This window comes from Stegodyphus dumicola, chromosome 2 (assembly GCF_044657685.1).
Source record: "Stegodyphus dumicola isolate Sdum_Otavi_A_Nest chromosome 2, ASM4465768v1".
NCBI lineage: Eukaryota > Metazoa > Arthropoda > Arachnida > Araneae > Eresidae > Stegodyphus > Stegodyphus dumicola.
Genome location: NC_140769.1, coordinates 205,510,355 through 205,530,311, shown reverse-complemented (window position 1 = coordinate 205,530,311; position 19,957 = coordinate 205,510,355). Strand labels below are relative to the sequence as shown.

General features: G+C 32.8%; 1 protein-coding gene across 6 annotated transcripts in view; it reads right to left on the bottom strand.

Moving 5' to 3' along the window:
• Nox (NADPH oxidase) overlaps positions 1–19,957 on the bottom strand; it is a 113,755-nt gene that overhangs the window by 66,674 nt on the left and 27,124 nt on the right. Inside the window, exon 1 of one of the 6 annotated variants that reach the window (XM_035359040.2) lies at positions 9,573–9,681. The exons of the other annotated variants lie outside the window; for them this stretch is intronic. The gene's annotated coding sequence lies outside the window, so the exon portion shown is untranslated. Of the gene's footprint in view, positions 1–9,572; positions 9,682–19,957 lie in introns of those variants that run through there. 6 annotated transcript variants of the gene reach the window in all.

The window sequence follows — 19,957 nt, the reverse complement described above, 5'->3', positions numbered from 1 at the left end:
CAAACACTACGACAGCATTACCTATTGGTGTTATCACATAACAAAGAATTTTCAGAAGTCTCAGAGCTTGCCTTTCCGCAGTAAAAAATCTAATGTCATTGAACTGCCATTTCATTCGCAATTCAGTAGTTTAATAGGCTTAAAATTACACTGATCTTTGGTGGCTGAGAATAGACATACGACTGGAACTGTAAAAAAAACTTCGATGCCTTAGAGTAGACATACGACCACAGAGCGCTAAAGATATTTAGCGGAAGCATAATGGAAATACTGTTGAATCTTTGAGGTAGATCTTTGGATTTTCAAGAACGATCAATTGAAAGTTTTGGTTGATTTGATTACAGCAAAGCCCACTAGGGCTATCTGCCTAAGAGACGGATGCAACCACATTCTCTTCTGGATTCGAACCCAGCCCGAACTGCTATTGTTCAGCGACGTTTTCGCTCAATCACTTTGGTGGACAGGACAAACAAACTTTTAAACCTATATCTATTGCATCCAGCGCCATTACAGTATCTTGACTGGTCCATTCAAAAAAGTATTTTTCCCGAATACCTTTTTATTCGGATTTCCAAAACTACAAGCTGTTTACAATTGCTTAGTCTCCTCAAATGCTTCAGTATTATAAAATTAGATATTAAAAATACTGCAAAAAAACGCTGGAAGAAAAACAGGAAAGGAAGCACGGAAGTAAAAAGATGAGATTACATACAGAAATTTTTCATACTCGTCTTCACTCTTTCTTCATTCTAAGGTTCTAGTCCAACAGCGGCCGAGCGGTAAAATCGCTGAACACTGGTAGTTCGGTCCGAGGTTCGAATCCCGCGAACAGGCTGGCTGCATGGGCGTTTTCGTGGTTTTCCCCATGTGTAACGTGTATACGAGCCAGTTTCCCTTAGAAAGTCCTCCACGAAGGCATCCCTTTCCTTAGGCAGATAGCCCTAGTGTGCTTTGCCGTATTCTCAATACACCACCACCACCATTCTAAGGTTCTACTTCTGAAGAAAGGGATGTGCAGAGTCGTAGCTAGGGTTTTCAGCGCCCAGGGACAACTGAAGATTTCGCGCCTCCTACTGCTTGCCAAGGATGGAAAACATTTAATTCTAAAATGTCGTAACATCAGTTTGGCGCCCCTTGGATTCTGCGCTCGTGGACAGATTTGCCCCCCTCTAGCTACGCCCCTGGGGATGTGTCATTTCGTTTGGGGATGAAACTGATGATGTGCAGTAATATTTAAACGATTTTTTGAATGTAAGAGGGGTAATCTGTACTTCTGTTCTTTCTTTGTGATGAAGAACAAAATGTAAAACAATATAGCATTAACGTCAAGAATAAATGACAATATGTGTCATAATCATGGCATTGGGAAAAATAGTTAAAAATTAATAAAATGTAATTGTTGCTTTTCTTGTAACTACTTCAGATGCTTTTGCAAGGATATTGCAACTACAACTCGGAAATAAAGATCGCCAAGAAATGTTGAAAGAACTGGCAGTTAAAAAATTATAAATAAATTAAGACTAAAACGCAAGTCTAAGTATTGTTCTTAAAAGTATTCTGTAAGTCAGGTAGTCTCCTTTATTTTGTATATATTCAGGCAAATACATTAGTAAAATATACAGGACAAAATACAACTCTTACACGCAAATTTACGTATTTGAATAGTATCGATACCTCATAAATTTCATATGCTTATTACTGTAACATAAAGCAGCGGCGTAGCTAGAGGGGGGCAAGGAGGGCATCTGTCCCCGGGCGCAGAATCCAAGGGGCGCCAAACTGATGTTACGACATTTTAGAATTAAATGTTTTCCATTTTTGGCAAGCAGTTGGGGCACGAAATCTTCAGTTGTCCCTGGGCGCGCTGAAAACCCTAGCTACGACTCTGACAGAAAGGTTAAGATATTTTGATTTTATGCGAGTTTAAACATTTTGTTCTTGAGTTTATATATTAGTTACGATCCGTAATTTAAAATTTTGATGATAACTGAATGACCCTAACTGTTTCACTATTGGGGAATTTACTTTATATGTTTAAGGAAATGATACATTCGTGAGAGTCATCCTAAAAGAAAAGGTTTGCATTTAAATTACTCATGGTATACATTCAGTTAACTCATCCACAGCTGGTAAGAATACTTATGACAGTAATACAGAAGCAGAAAATTTTAACAATACTTCAGGTCCTTCAACCATCTCATGTTTTAAATTTTTACTACTTCACTATTTTTTTTTCCCACCAGTGGTGTGGCATCAGTAAACTAGAAACACCGTGCAATTTTCTTAATATTTTAGATAATAGCACTTTCAAGCAAATTTTTGTCGAAAGTTAAAAAAAAAAAAAAAAAAAGAACATTTAATGTCTTTTGACAACGTGTCATTAGAGTTCAGTTGAATTTTTATAAAGAAAATCGAACGAGTTCGGATTACATTGGCTCAATGGATGACAGTTTTTTTTTCTTCTGTCATTTGGATTATGGCAAGGGTTATCTTGTGCGCTTATGCCTTAAGAGAAGGAATGCCTTAATTGAGGGCTTTTTAAGGGAAACTGGCTCGTATTCATGTTACCCTTATGACGTCCAATACAGTCAGTCAGCTCGTTTGTCGTCACTTTCGAACCTGCGTCGAATTAGTGCTCAGCGATCTTAAGAGGCTGCTAGTCAGTCTGTATGAGAAATGCTGTCTAGTTTTCACTTGTTCCCATAGCTTAAGCACATGTGTTCTAATCAGTAAAAAAAATATAGCATTATACCCGGTATTCTAAAGTGGAATCCAGTTTTAAACGGATTAACAATACTCAAAACTGAGCAGTTTATTTTGATAGCCTTGAGTTCTTATTTAAACACATCAAGTTTTTCTAGAGGTCTATCAAATTTAAAAATATGTTATAAGCACTCTGATTTCGTGCCCTCAAGTGATTTTCACAAATTTATTAGAACATATTATGCTTTACTGCATTCAACCTTCATTTTGTAAATGTAAACTCTAATATGGCGACAACCCCTGTGGTGACGTTGGCTAAAAGTGAATACTTCCGACAGTATAAATAATCAGAGACACTGAATTTCATCTTTCTAAGACAACTCTACCTCCACTGAAGACCAAAATAATCTGGAATCTGAGTGGTCAACTTATGATTATGATTTTTCTTCATACTTTGCCCTCTTTGTTGAAAACCACAGCACGCCTTTGATTTTTAAATAAGCCATTATTGATGTCTAAAAGAACATGTATAATTATAAGGCAGAAAAATAGGCTTAACCATATATGAAAATGTTTCACTGTAATTCTACTTCTATTTCCTAATGTAATTTAGTTTATAATTGGTCTTTTTAGATCCCGATAATATACTTACATATTCAGAGAAGGAGACTTGGGCGGATTTGACAATTAACCCTCATTTAAGTTGCATGCAAACAAAGTCACAAACTTCTCAATGAGAAAAAAATATAGAAACACTTGATCTTCAACTTGTCACATGAAAGTGTTTTGACACTATACTTCAACATATCACACAGAACTTGTGCTTAAAATGCCACTTGTAATAAGCACTTATTCATCTGAGAGGCGTAAACGAATACTTAAACGAAGTTTGGAAATTACAGAGATAAGACACTTAAGCCTGTTCTCGGTACAAGAAGATGAAGAATAATTATATATGTATCGAAAAGTATAGAGTTCCAAAAGTGTGTATGTGTGTGTGGGGGGGGGCAAGTTAAGAGAGCGTCCGGCTATTGAACAATATGCTTAGTTTTTTACAATGAAGGCCAGAGAAAAATTAAAATATCATATATGCAAAGAAAAATGCCCACAATAATTTTCGTAGTTGGTTTCAAGCACGGAAGGCTTATTTTCTATTCCACTTTCGGATGTTATTTATTACAAGACAATACGCGACAAACAATTTTTTGCAGAAAGATATAGGTGAATCTTCGGATTATGGTAACTTGGCGATTTTTTGCCGAAAATTTGGCGACCAACCCTGGCTACAGCAACCTGCTAGTTTTTTTTTTTGGACGCCATTTTGTTTTCACGAAGTAAAGGCTTTTTTTTTTAACATAACATTTTTTCCAACAATCTGCTAGCCGAATTACGCTTATGCTAGAACTTTTATGGAACAAAAGCGCTTAATCACGACGAAGATTAGGTGTGAAATTGGGAGAAAGTGCAGAATCGCCCACTGCTTCGCGCGTTTTTAAGAATTGCACATACGCGGTATCCAAGTACACGTCGACCTATTTTCACTTAAAAAAACATCCCGGAATGGTACAAAAAAGGCATTGCGCACTTTCTTGACTTTATCCATGTACACATCGACCTATTTTCACTTAAAAAGTCAAAGAAAATTGACAAAAATTAAACTCTTCTTACTCTTGTAAAAAGTGCCAAACAAATAAGTGGGCGATTCTGCACTTTAGCAGCAAAATTGTTTCTAAGTGTCTATTGTCTTCTTAGCCAAAATCACGATCGGAATTTACCGGAAAATGTCACATGACATGTCTCATGATCTCTCATTTCTCCGAGACAAAATAATCTCTGATTCGAACTGTGTACTTCTCAGGTTATTGCTAAAGTCCTACACCTAGTAACCTTTATCGCCCTACCAAAATGTCGCCAAACTACCTGCTACCATATTTCAAAGATTAGCCAAGATATACGCGCGTTCCAGTGATAAAACATTTTGATAGTCATCTCATTTTAATCTCGGATTACCCATTATTTTGAATCCCCATGAACGCACCAATGTTAGCCTTTCCTGCCCACCAGCAGCTGAGCGGTAAAACCGCTGATTACTGGTATTCGACGCGAGTTCAAATCTCGGCAATAGGCTGGCTGCATGGATGTTTCCATGATTTTTGAAATGTGCAGCGAAAAATATGAGCCAAATTAGCTTAAAAAATCCTCCTCAAACGCATCCCTTACCTTCGGCAGAAACTTCTCGAGTGCTTTGGTGTAATCTAAATGATCCCAATCTCATCATTGCTCTTGGTAAATCATCAGTTATACTTTCTATGAATAACAGATTTGGTACTTACAGAAAATCCAGTCGATCATTTTTGTAATTAAAGAAAAGACGCCTAACTACGCGATTTTTCGCCAAAAATCGAAAAGTCTTCTTCAAACAAGTTTCTTCTTTCAAAACTTCTGGATTTGGTGTAACCTTGATTACACTTAAGACGTGTAATCGAGGTTACACCAAATCCAAATCGCGACGTAATTTTCGCGAAAATGAAGATATCGGTGATTTCGCGAGTTCCAAATTTCGCGAAATTTGGTAAGTGAAAAATTTGATTTTTTATTATTATTTGAGGCGAAAAAAAGTATTTCGCGAGACATATTTTCTCGCGAAAATAATTGCTTTTACAGTGTACCTCCTTAATAAAAAATAATGAAGATTTTTAATGAAAAATTAAATATAAATAAATGATATAATAAATTTGAAAGGAAGATAAAAATAGAACGTTTTTTCCTGGTATTTAGTAGATAGGTTTTTTTGGAAACCTTGACTGCTCTTGTGATGATCTTGTGGTCGATAGGAATTTCCGTAAGTACCACAGAGGGTAAATTTATAAGCGTAAAACGAAAATTTAATTATTATTAGCCTATAAAATCCGAAAATCAATTAACCGTACACTGATTTTTTAAAAAAAATATATACTTTTCATTGAATAATTAGCACAAGGAAAGGTAAGGTAAAATTAATATACTTAACATTTAAATGGTCACTAGAGTTGATGATCTTAAATAAACGCAGAAACTTTCTTCGTAAATTCAAAGTAAAATCAAATCCACATGTGCATCATTATGCAGCATTGGTTAAGTACATTTTTTGGTTATATAAGTTACGATATTTAGTTATATAAGTAATTTTCCTTAAAATAGCCAGTTGGTTTCACTGCTAGTATATATTTACATATATCATCTCTAAACTTTACATACACAGCTATAGAGAGCATTAACGAAAGGCCTTGTTTATATTTCTTTTTACAATGTTTCTAAAGTTTACCTCATCTTTATTTTTTAACAATAACGTTCTTTTACTATTTTTGAGAGATACATGATTCATTTCTTGCTCTTTTTTACATTTTTAACCTTTTATTTTGTAATTTCTGAAGTTAACATTTTATTAAACATTTGTTCAGTGTAATACATTGCCGTATCTCAGTACATGTTTTGACGATTATAACTGAAAAATTGCCGTAGTTTCTGAATTGGATCATAGCAAAGAACTCGGAGGCTATCAACTTTAGGGTAAGTGATGTCTTCCTAAATGACGTGAGAAAAACTAGGTCAGTTTCGTATTACATATGGGGAAAACCATGAAAACTTCCATGCAAATACCTTATTTCCGTGGATTTAAACTCGGATCATCGAATTACTAAAATATAGCGCTCTTACTGCTTAGCCTCTGGTAGATATTATCTTAGACACTTAACGAATCGTGCCCGACTTGGAGATGCCAGAAATGAAGTGTTAATGGTTAAATGAGCTATCCTAATAAAAAAATATGAAGATTTGGATCTTCCCCATCACAAAACAATACGCGCCAAACGGTTTTCAGCAGAAAGATATACTATATTCCATTAATTCTAGTCAAAAAACATTTTCATTATCTCGTTTCGACTGTAGTTAAGTATTTCAATATACGAAGAACGAAATAAAACGTCATTTTTAAATAGTTTCATTGGCAGAACAAAATACTTACTTTGGGAACAGAAAGTGCTCATGAGAGATAAGATTATTTTTAATTTTAATGGTGGCTAACAAGTAACATTAAGCATGTAGCAGGAAGATATTTAGCACCCAAAGGTAAATGTTGGACAGCAGACAAAATATTTGAATTAAATACATCTCATTTTATGTATATTTGCATCTATATTGAAAAACAGTACTTCTAAAGTCGAACATAATTACAGAAGCTTTTTTAATATATGAATAAACGGCTTATTTAGAATATCACGTGAAAGAAATTAAATATTTAAAAACATTTACTGATAACAAAAGTATAAAATACACGAACTTTAGTGGTATTTAATAAAAATACTTGCAATAGAGGTAAATTGGGCTATTTCAATAAATTCTCCGCTGCAATTTCTTTGATAAAAGAAGAGTATACTGGCATAACATTTTTAAATACGTGTTCATAATCTTTTGTCAGAACGAGAAACTTCTGTAATTGAATAAAGGTTTTGAATGCGAAATTTCATCTGCACTGACAAAGTTTCTAGTTTGTGTGCATTTTCTTCACCTCAACGCGTGTAAAAAATGTCATCAAAACCTATCAAATAGAAGCAAAAATATATTTTATGCCAATAGAATATTAATACCTGATTCCCACATTTTATTTTCCTTATTATATCCTACAGATTTTACAATTTTATTTCCGGATGGGATGTTTAAGTGTAAAAAAGTAGATTACGGCTTTCTACCTGTGATAAATGTTTTCATGATGAAGTCCGAGGAAAATTTATAATTACGTTACACACCAGGAAAACAATGTATTGCAGACAGACCGTTCAACTCTCGGAGACAAAAAAAAAAAAAAAAAAAAAAAAAAAAAGACGAGTAAGAAATAAAATTTTCATTGGTTTAGCTTGGCTTTTAAATGCATTTAAATTAGTATGCATAAGTTTACGGAACTGCAAAAAACAACTTGAAAAAATGGTTTATAGTATTAGGATCCCATTTCTGAATCAACTATTTTTTGTATAAGGAAATATTTGCTCATGTCTTGCCAAACACTCTTTAAATAGAGTTCCATTAAGAATCTATTTATTAAGAATTTTAATTCAAATACTTCCGGTACTTTCACTGAATATTAAGATACGTAATATTTACCATGTAAACAACAAACAAAACTATGTTTAAATGGAAACTAGGGATTTTGGTACAAGACGTATACAGTTTAAAGAATATGGAAAAGAAGCGTTTTAATTTAAACAAGAATTTCCTGTAAATTCATGGCTTAGACATTAATTGCACAGATAACTCCTTATTTCGAATCACTGCATATTGTATTTAAAAGCCAGATAATGCTTGGTCTGTATGCCTAAATTACTTGAAAGCGCTTTTGTAATATGCAGATGGTTAAATAATATAATACCATGCATACATATCTGTACTTCAATAAAAGTATAGATATGTATATATCGTATTCGAGGAAAAAAAATATTTAAAACTTCATTAGGTAGCATAATATTCGGGTATAACTAGCTGAAACCCGTAAGCATAATATGCGGATTTCAACTAGCTGTACCCGCGTAATATGCTTTACCTAATGAAATTTAAAAAGTTTTTCTCAGGTAAACCATGTATTTGTACTTTTATTACTCTGAAGAAAGATACCGAGGAGTTTTATCCACAAATAAAAATTATTTATTCGAAAAGTATTCACAAAATAAAATTTTATTTATGAAAATACAAGACCCGATCACTGAATTGGTAAGGGAAAAATATTTCACTGGCAATTGAAGTTTAATAATTAAAAACAATTTTTAAATCTTATTTCATATTATTAAAGAGTTTTCCGATGATTAAAACTTTAAAAACCATTTCTAAATGTAGCAAAACGTAAACCTAAGAGTACTTTCCACAATTATATTATTAAAGAGTTTTCCGATGATTAAAACTTTAAAAACCATTTCTAAATGTAGCAAAACGTAAACCTAAGAGTACTTTCCACAATTATATTATTAAAGAGTTTTCCGATGATTAAAACTTTAAAAACCATTTCTAAATATAGCAAAACGTAAACCTAAGAGTACTTTCCACAATTTCCTCATCCAGTTCGACATAAAGCATTAATCAAGTATCTGTATAAATAGAACAAAAACATCGCTTATAACAACTAAAGCAAATCTGAGCAAGAAATAGAAGACATTCAAGTTAGTATATTTCCACACTACTAACGAGTTCAGACTAACATATCTTCGTAAAACTAATTCAGCTGAAGACCAAATTATTCGGAAAGTCAAGAAAATTTTTAATTTGAACTTTTGAAGGCTTAATTAATAATTTTAATTTAACTAATTATAAAAATTTCTATGTATTTGGTGAAAAACGCAAGTTTTTATTATGTAGAAAATTACCACATTTTTAACTTTAATTCTAAGTCTTATTTTTGCATATCTATGTAAGAAATCAGTGTAATTAACGAAAAAGCGGCTTTTGAAATATGCAGATTGTAAGCCTTTTTTTGTGCCCTTATTTACAATTATTTATTGAAACGAGAAAGAAAAAGATGTAGAACATTAAAACATTTCTTAGCATACATTTCGTAAAATATCATTACTCAGGAAGCTGAATTTTTTCAGCTGTTTAAACAGTTTATTAACGTCCCATTAATTTTTAATGTTATTAGCAAAAATTAAATATATTTTTTTCTGATAGTTAAAACTGGCATGAATTTCAATTGAAATAATTTTTAAATAAATTTCTTTATATGTAAATAAACAATGCGTTGCATAGTCTGAATTTTACTCAAAGATTTAGGATAATATATCTCAGACATTATCTAAATAATAAAATATATATTTTTTACTCGAAGAATTTGCACGAAAAGGAAAACTTACGTGAATATATGTTGAACTCTTTAACTTCCGATATGCGTACTAACTCTTAAAATCATGTCACACTTAATGTATTCGAGTGCTTAATTTAACCTCATTTAACAACTTGTGATTCTAATGATGTGCGCATGCTCATTTAAAGAGTGCTTTCAGTTTATAAGTAACTCTCTGAGATGAAATTCGCCAAACAATGAAAAATTCGCCAAACAATGAAAATTAATCATATGTTAGATATATTCAGTATGTTAAAACTATAAATATAGGTTCTGATTGGAACCTATATTTATATGAAGTTCAAACTGATATTCGAAATAGCCGGATAATTATATTTTTCGAGGGGGGGGGTAGGTAACTTGCATTTTTATCCTCACACAAGAAAAGGAATTTTAATTTTTAATTCACTGAATTTTGTTTTAAAAAATTGTGCAGTTAAAAATATTTTTGTGAAACAAAATTCAACACACTTTCTGGCAAAATTAAAGAAGCTTTTTTTATTTGCTTGCCTTTTATAGTTCAGCTAATATAAAACAATAATATTAATTTTATTTGCGTAGGCCTACAACTAAACAAATAACCATTTTATTTTTATTATACAAAAATTTAAAACCGGTTCATTTTCATAAAAATATGAATAGCTTGCGTCTGTTCAACTAAAACTATTGTTTTTATTATTGACATAAAATGAGGAAAAAAAATAGCGATACAATACGTAACTTCCAAAAGTATTCTGCATTATCTTATTTAATTCAAGGAAAAAATTAAAAGCACATAAATAAATTAATAAAGTTCTTATTTTACACGACTAGTAAGCGAAGAAAGAAAAATGTGATCCATAGAAGTGGAGTTTAAGATATCTGATAGTTGGGTACTTAGATAGTTTTGTACTGATAGTTCTCCTGTATTCTTAATAAGAGCATTGAAAATTTGAGAATAGAATAGAGAAAGCATGCATTTAAAGATCTGTAATTTATATCTTAACCTTCAGACTTCAGTATACTTACTCAGCGTATTTTGATATATGTTAGTATTTTTAATGACTAAAAGTTACCCGAGTCTTTTGGTCGTTGAAAGAGAACGAAAACTATTTCCGTTTCACGGATGCAGAAGAATCTTGCCGCATGTCTGAAGAACTTCAAAATAGATGGTTAAAATAGTTATTTTTTAATATTAAAAAATCTGCAAAAACATTTCATTGCCTAAATATATATCTGCAATTTCATGTGAACAGTAATTTTATTTTAGCATGAATCTTAGGTTAATTGTCATAAGTAATACTAGGTTTTGGTTTGCTTTATTTGATTATGGTAAAGCACTCGAGGGCTATTTGACTACGGAGCGGGAAACCTTCGTGACGTACTTTATAAAGGTTAGGTTAATTTAGGTTATTCAATTACGGCAAAGCCTCGAGGGCTATCTGCCTAAGGGGAGGGATGCCTTCGTGGAGGACTTTCTAAGGGAAACTGGCTCGTATACACGTTACACATAGGGAAATACACGAAAACACCCATGCAGCCAGCCCGTCCGCGGGATTCGAACCTCGGACCGAATTACCAGTGTTCAGCGATTTTACCGCTCGGCCGCTGGTGAGCACTTTATAAAGGAATCTGGCTCTAATACACATTACACATGGAAGAAAACCACGCCTCAGACCGACCAGTGTTCAGTGACTTTAGCGCTTGACCGCTGGTGGGCCCATAAATAATAATATAATGTCAGTAATTAACTAGCATTAAAATTTAATTACGTATTAAGTACTTCTTCGACAGAAAAGTTTCTTGTGTTTTGTCTGCTTAGAAAAGCACATTAATTGAGTTCGGTTAATTGATTCAGGCAAAGCTCACCAGGGCTGCCTGGGTGTCGAAAGGTAAGTTGTCTCAAAGGAGCAGGGAAAAAGAGCAAAAACGAAATATTCGCTCCCCCATTGAGATAAAACATTTGCTTTCAGAAAAATAAGAGCTGAAATTTTTAACGAACTTTCTGAATGAATTTCAGAGATTTTATTCGATTAATTGGATTATAGGGCTGCCTGCTTTCGTGGAGGACCCTCTCAGCGTTACGGCCGGAAAATTCCGTACAGAAGGTTGCCTTCCACATTCATTATACATGAAAATTTCTGCTAGCTTTTAATGTATCTGATTTCAGTTTGGATGTATATTGGACGAAAAGGAATCAAGGTACAAAATGAAAGAGTCATTTTTTAATTAAAATCAAGAAAATATCACTTATTCATGACATTTTGAGGAACTTTGAAATTTCAGGGCTAAACCCGTAACATTCAGAGGGAAGTGAGAAACTAGAAACTAGATCGTATTTATGTTACATCATGGAAAAGACTACGAAAATGTCCTACGAAGCCAATTCTATCACTGGTATTTAAATTAGGTCGAACTGCTAATAATCAGCGGTCTTTTCCGCTTGGCTATAGGTATATTAATAAATGCATGTAGATTCATTAATAGTCGTAAGAAATAGAGTGATCATCTTCTTTTTCCAAGGATAAACGTCGGAGAAAAATATATAAAGATAAATAAAAGCCTTGTATATAAATTTACAGAGAGAAAATCAAAGCAAATAGAATAATATAGCAATCACTGACATAATTCGGGTAATCGATTTCGCGAATGTTCCGCATTGTTGGAAACCAGACAAATTAAAAAACTAAATAAAACAAAAAATGGTTATTGGTTCTTAAAAAAATTTTCCTTTATTTTTCAATAAATAAAATGAGATTAATGAATTAAGTGTCTTTATTAAAAATAGTTTTAAAAATCCATGATTTTCGAATTAATGCTTTATTCTTTAAAAACTGCAATACAGGTAGTCCTTGACTTAAAATGACCAAAATTAAGATAAAAAATCGTTTAATTTACAGGCGACAAGCTATGCATACAAACATTGTTTTTGTATGCGCAAAGTAGCATGACCGTTGAAACGTCACTGAGCCTATAAAATGAGCAATTTGACCTTTGCCGTTGATGTTTGATGTCCCCGCTAATGATGTGATATGATATTCTGTGACGTAATTTAAATTTACACAGCCATTCAGTTGAAAAATAGTCTCCCTTCATATTCACCTGCGATATTATTTCTTGCGTCTTATCCTTTAGTATGCAGTTACTCTAATAACCAAAAAGTATTCCACCTTCGTTCGATTATCTAAACCAGGGTTTCTTAAATTGCGGGTCGAGACCCCCAAATGGGTCGCGGGACCTGCAGCAGGACGCTGCGAAAAATTTTTGCAGTTTTGATATTTCTTTAACTAATTATAATAATTTTGCAATCATCAAATATTTTTACACAATGTATCTGAAAATAGATAAAGATAAGACAATACAGACAAAGAAAAAAGCGAAAATGTTTCGACGCCTTCTTTTTATAACATAAAGGTTCATTTTCCTTGCTTTGCAATTGACGCTGTCATTTCGTCTGTTACTTCAATTTTCACATTCTTCTATGTGTTAAAATTAGAAATTAATGACTTAAAACTGCAATAATATATTACAGTACAGGGTGAAAGAATTGACAGTTTCACTCACGCGTGTTTCGGATTTGCGCTATACTTATGGGAGGTCCCACAAAATTTTTGTAAATATTATGGGGTCCTGGGGGTCGCGAAAAAATCTCAGTGATAAAAAGGGGTCGCGACTGAAAAACGTTTAAGAAACCCTGATCTAAACAATTCGTCTAAACAAGGTTTACTTCACATTTCTGAAGAAATTAAATAAATTTATAATACCGTAAAAATGTAAGAACATTTTAGCATAATCTAGTTTCACATGTAAATTTTTTCCCTTCCAATTTATGCTAAAGGTGTTTAAGAGATATCGTAAACATGAAGTATCGCATGAGTATTTTCTTAAAATGAAAGTTACATCCATCGCATAATATGAGGCGGACATATTCGATAAGAAATTTAAAAAAAATATTCTTAATTTTGGAAAATAACTGCGTGAATACGGGATAAAACTGCTGTGAAGGCATTCTATCTATGACAAATCGCTCTCAAATATTTTAGGATTGGTAGATGATTTTTACTTCCTTGTACGAAGTAAAAAGGAAGTATAGTAATCGCGAAAAGTTTCAGGCAGCATATTTCAACGAAAATATCCATTTTGACCGCTTTCGAATGCAATTTAACAATGTGTTTGCGTAATATCTGTACGTAATGACAGAATAAAAGACTCAATTTAAACTGCTTTAAAATGAATTCTGAAGAGAATTTTTCGTGGCGTCTCTACGAACGTATGTACGTATCTCGCATAACTCAAAAACGAGTAGCCTTAGAACGTTGAAATTTTGTATATAGGATTACTATAACATGTAGATATACATCTCGTATTTTGGTTGCAATCGGCCGCGCCAAACGTATATAAATATATTTATATATATATCCAACTCTGTTACCCGGCTCAGTGATCTCAGTCTCTTTACTCTTATATGTTTGTAAATTGTACATTTTTTGCTTTAAAAATGATTGAATTATGTTGTTTTTATCTTCCGGTTGAGGTTTTTATGCCTTTAGTAAATCTGTATGCAATATTTTTAGAATTATCAAAAGTGCCGCTAAGCCTAATAATGTTTTTCATGGCGGCCATTGCTTGTTTACATTTGAAACAGCAGAGTAGTGAATTTATTGCCAATCTAGAGAAACGTAGCTTCGCAACAAAAAGATAACGCCTTCATTTATTATTGCGAATTAAATCATGCTTAATCCTTTCTGGAATTTTTTCGAGGAAATAAGTGTTTAAGATTTACTTCGTAAGTTTTAATACAGATATTTTGAGTTTTTATGTATTTTTGCCTTGTCGCGAAGTGAGAACTGAATTCATTGAATGAGAAATACTCAATCGTCTGTGAAAAACTGCTTCTTTTTTGTTTGCTTAATTTCTTTTATACATCGTTCTAGCTTTATTATAGTATTTGAATAGAACATGTGGCAACGATTAGATATTTCTTTAAATGATATAAATTTTGTGCATTCTGAGTTATAATATGAACGAAATATAATATTGTTAAGTGAACCTAGCGCCAGAATGTCGCTATGGTAAACAAATAGAGTGAATTTTAAAGAATGCATTTATTCTATTGTGGTTTATGCGCTGTCGGCGAAGTAAGTTTAATTCAATCCAATAAGTTTAAACGATATGCAAGAAAAAATATACTTTAGGAATAACGTCTAGACATCTATTTAATTCATTTTATAGATGACACAGAAAAAGAAAAATTACAGCTGTGTTACATACTTTACAAAACAAGTATCCAGAAGAATCTGTGGCCCACCAACAGCCGAGCGGTAAAGTCGCTGAACACTGGTAGTTGGGTCTGAGATTCGAATACCGCGAGCGGGCTGGCTGCATGGGCGCTTTCGTAGTTTTCCCCATGTATAACGTGTTTCCTTTAGAAAGTTCCCCCTCAGTTTCCCTTACAAAATCCTCCACGAAGGCATCCCGCCCCTTTGGCAGATAGCGCTTGAGTCTTTGCCCTAGTTACATAAAAACCACAAGACTGCTACTACATTTTTTTCCTCCTTCAAATGAACTTTTTTTGCTCTTTTCAGAATTCTTGTCATTTTCTATATTTCCCAACAAATTGTACGACCTACTGAACCGCTGAAGATATTTTACCATAACCACAGATCAATAAGGTTTTAGATTTCAAAACTCACGTTTACGTTTGCCTTTGAAGCATTTATACCCCTAAATTAAATTCTCAAATTTCCTTTATTGTTATTCGTGATGAAGAAATAACTCAATTTCCCCATTCCACTTTTATTTCTTATTACTGTATTTTCTATTACCTTTCATCATTTGATAATAATTATTTTTAAAGTTCAAGCCTGACACCACGATTTGCTTTACAGTCGCTCCTAGTTTAGAGTTGTTTTCTTTTGAGCAAGTGAAAGATTCACACGCAGTAACATCTTGCTTTTCAAACTTAAAATTAAAGTTTACTATTTAAGGGCTATTTTTTTTCGTAATTATCATCTTTCCTTTAGGTTCAGAGAAGATTTTGTGCATCAAATGAAACTAGTTAAAAAATTACATAAAAATAATTTTGTAAAAATTAATCAGTTTACAAGCCTGTCACGTTTTAATGCGCATCGAGGTACTTACTACCTTTGCAAAATGTTGCACTTTTTGATAGATCAAAAATACAGCTAGGGTCAAAAGTATTCATATACTAGTAAAACAAGTTGAAAAACGTTTCTCATTCACCAGAAAAATCATATAATGAATATTTTATAGAGTTTAATCTTTGCGAGCATAAACTAGTATATTCAAACTATTGACAGACTTTGCAGCTCTATCTAGAAGAGCAAATTATCGCTTCCTCTAGAGAGAGCTGCAAAGTCTTAAGAAGATTTTAAAACAAACCTTTTTATTAAATCAGAGCTGGAACTTAAATGAAGATCTCGCGCTTACAAATTAACACGTTCCCTGCCGCGTGGGGCGTATGCGCCCCACGCGAAACTTTCCGTTCAAGCCATTTGGTATTATCATTGTAAAATGAAGAATTTTTTAAAAATTCATTATACAGTCAATTATGGGCATCTTAATACTACTGCTGATGCCCTCATTTAATCGTGGGGCGTATACGCCCCAAGCGGCGTGATGGGCAATTTTTTTTCTCCGTAACTTGTTTCAACTGCATTCCTCGTATTTCGATCAATCATTTATTCGCGTGTCATTGATACACTACTTACTGCTTCACTGAAGCTGGGATTGATTTATAGTTCAGTGTGTTTCTTGATTTATAGTCCAGTGTATTAGACGAAGGAAATACGGTACGTACATATTATTTCAATGTTATAAATTCGGATATTTTGCATTTAAAAATGGTTGCAATTTTTCCCGCCTTTTCTTCTTCAGACCTTTTCCAAATTTTACAATAATTACTCCTTATAAGCAGATATGGCATCACACAGCAACAGTTTTTCTAGTGATGATTCTGACGACGAGGAAGGCCGCTTTAATTCGATAAGAAGGCGCTGTAAAATTTTTTTCGAAAGAAATGTTAAAAATTTGGGTTCCCAATCGGCAAGAAACTGTACTGTAAAAGTTGCGACATTCTGCGATAGTTGTGTGGATAAACCCCACTTATGTTTGCCATGTTTTAATAAAGTTCATCATAACATCCCTTTGTAATTGCATACAAACTTGAGTTTAACTAAATTGTTATATTTAAAACTGATATACGTACGATAAAAAAAAAAAATATATGTGAGGATGCTACTTGCTTGGCATAGTAATGTTCAGCCAGGTATTTGTTAAACTAATTCCTAGAAAAATAAATTTATTGGTTGGTTGTGTTATGCATGTTAAACTATACAACCTTTCCTTGATCATTTTGACTTTGCGCTATTTTAATTATTGTAAGGCATACGCCAGAAACAAAATAATACAAATGTAAAGCGTGGGGCGCATACGCCCCACGCGGCCTGAAGAGGAAGTCTTCAAAAAACGGTCTGGCAGGGAGCGTGTTAACCACCACTTGTGGCGATGTAACTTAAAATTTAAAGGAATAGTCAATTTCAAGATTTAAAACTAACCTTAACAGCCAAAGGCTACACAATTGATTTTACGGGAAGTGGGCTCAAACTTCTCCCCAGCGTAACAAATTTCAATGTCGGCAACTATAGTGCAAAGTCTAAGACTAAATCTTATCTGAACTAGTAGAACCCAGTAACATGGCCTCGAGAGGCAGAAATATGCTCCGTCTTACAATCTAACGACTTCATCTTAAATACTCTCGAACCTGATTTACATTCTGATAGGGAAATGGAAAAGGAAGTAACAGATAAGATCCAAATTTTTCTAAAATAGCTGGTTATTCAAAGTAATAATAATCCTACAATTTAATATGATCTTCATTTATTTGAAGTATTACGCTATGAAGGAAAATTAAAAAAAAAAGTTCTTTTTATTTCCACTTGACAGAGAGAATCTGATGCCGAGATTATTTAATTGAGCCGAGATAATCTAATTTTACCTCCTCGTCATTGTCATTTGGACTTATTGAATTTTAATATAAATCTCGATTTTATGCATAGAGTTGTTAAAAACGAAATGAGCGATTCACAATTAATATCTATTGCAATGGAAACTATCGCTATCCTCAAAATGAGTGGCTGAGTGTCTACACTGACGGCTCTATGTTGAAGAGAGTGCCCAGTGCTGAAGCATCATTATCATTATTATCATTATCACCATCATTATCATTATTATTATTTACGTGAACTGCCCTAAGGCACTACACGGAGGGGAGGGATGCCTTCGCGGAGGATTTTCTATATGAAACTGGCTCGTATTAACACGCTACTCATGGGAATTCGAACCAAGAAAAGTTTTGCAAGCCATGTTACTAAGAAAACTGTGTACTGATATGATAAACTGAGAAAAGACCGAAAAAAATAGTAATATGTATTCCAGCACTTTAAACTTCATCGGGGATTCTAAACACATGCTACTTTTATAATTTTGCTGTTGAATTGTACATGGCGTAAGTGCCAAGAAAATGATGCTTAATAATAAAGCTAAAAAGGATAAAAAGAAAGGGGTTAACGGGAGTGAATACAACAACAGACTGGTAGACTGCGAACTCAGCGAGAGCGTAAAGGGAGGCCATTAAAAATCTGAAAACTTTTAATTTTTTTTTTAATTCATTGTTCTTTTTCTTAAGAACGTAGCCTTTCCAGTTATAGATATTTATTCCTTATTTTATTTACTGTTGTATTTTCTCAAAAATTTCCCTGTTTGAGTAATAAATATTGTGATAAGCCTATATATACATATGCAATTTTAATATACCTCCTACACAACTTCATCATTACTACCAATGAGTGGGATTTTATTTGCTGAGTTAAAACAGTAACACTATTTCGAGGTGAGGTGCTAAAGCATTAGTAAAATTTTACACGTGGCTAATTTTTTGCAATAATTAGTAGCATGGGATATGGGAAAATTTTTAATATAAACAAAAGTATTACAGTTAAGAAGAATACAGAAACACCGATTTGAGAAGTTTTTGTTACATGCATTATTTTAAGTTTTTCACACAGTACAATATTGCGTAAATTTAAGCTTCATTATTTGCTATCTTACAGATTGCTTGGCAGTGGCAAAAATACGCGAGAGCTACCTAGTAAGGGGAAAGAGGCTTTTATGGGTTGAAATTCTAAAGAAAACTGGCCAGTATTGACTTATATTTGAGAAAAGAGAGAAACCAGTGCAGCCAGTCTGTTTACTAGGAACCAAATTTGGAACGATCTATAAGCGTTCAGATGTCTTATTCTCTAGTTCGCAGTATTAGATTAAAAGCTAGAAATGCTTGTCAGGAAAGCAGTTTATCACCTCTTTTTTAAAGTTATAATACACATTTTTATGCTATCACCATTTAATACCATATTTAAATAATAAATAATTAGATTTATGGTATTAAATCAAAAATTCAATACTGTTATATTTTATATCCAAGCCTAATTTCAAAAAATAGATGTGAAGTCTGACGAAAGGACGACAAGGAACATAAACAATATTAACTAAATAAAATTGCAAATAATAAACAATAAAATTAAATAAAATATAAAAAAAAGTTTTTTTTTTTTTTTTTTTTTTTTTTAAATCTGAAAGCTTTTAGATTTTACATTACGCCCAAAGAGACTTTTTTTTAAAGTTTTGTGTGTTACCTTTATTTACTAAATATCATGTTCTTCGAACTTAAACCATGAAATTCAATTAACAGCAGTATCACAAAATACTTAAAAATAGCATATCCTTAGGATTTTCCGATACAGAGTCGCGCGCTGGAAATATTTTTTTCCGTACAGTGTTGCCATTGCTCACTTTGAAATTGTTTAATTTGTTCGTAAAAAATTCGTTAAAGTTTTGCAAAATATGAAATAGGTAATAAAACAAACTCCAAATTCCAAATTTGGGCTTCCAGATGCCCATTTTCGTTATTACTAAAAGCTAGAAATGCTTGTCAGGAAAGCAGTTTATCACCTCTTTTATCACCCTTATCAAGTTTGATGTCTCTACGTACCGTTGTTCGTTCATAGTGCGAGAAACACATACAGTTATGCAGATTCTTCATTACTTAATTTCTTTAAATATAGCACAGAGCTCTAATATTTGGTGGTAACAATTTGGAAAATGAAACGACATTTAAAGTGAACCAACACAAAATGCCAAAACGAAATTCATAGCCCTTCTAGGCAATTGCCCTCTTGGGCTAATAAATAAGTAAATAATAATAAATTACGTTTAATTATGACAAATAATTAAATAAAAATTTAAAAAACAGGCAGTTATGTTGCTTAGGACTCCGGCTGAAAATACGATATTAATTTAAGATTGAATAGAACTGGAGCTAAGCTCTGACGGAATTTA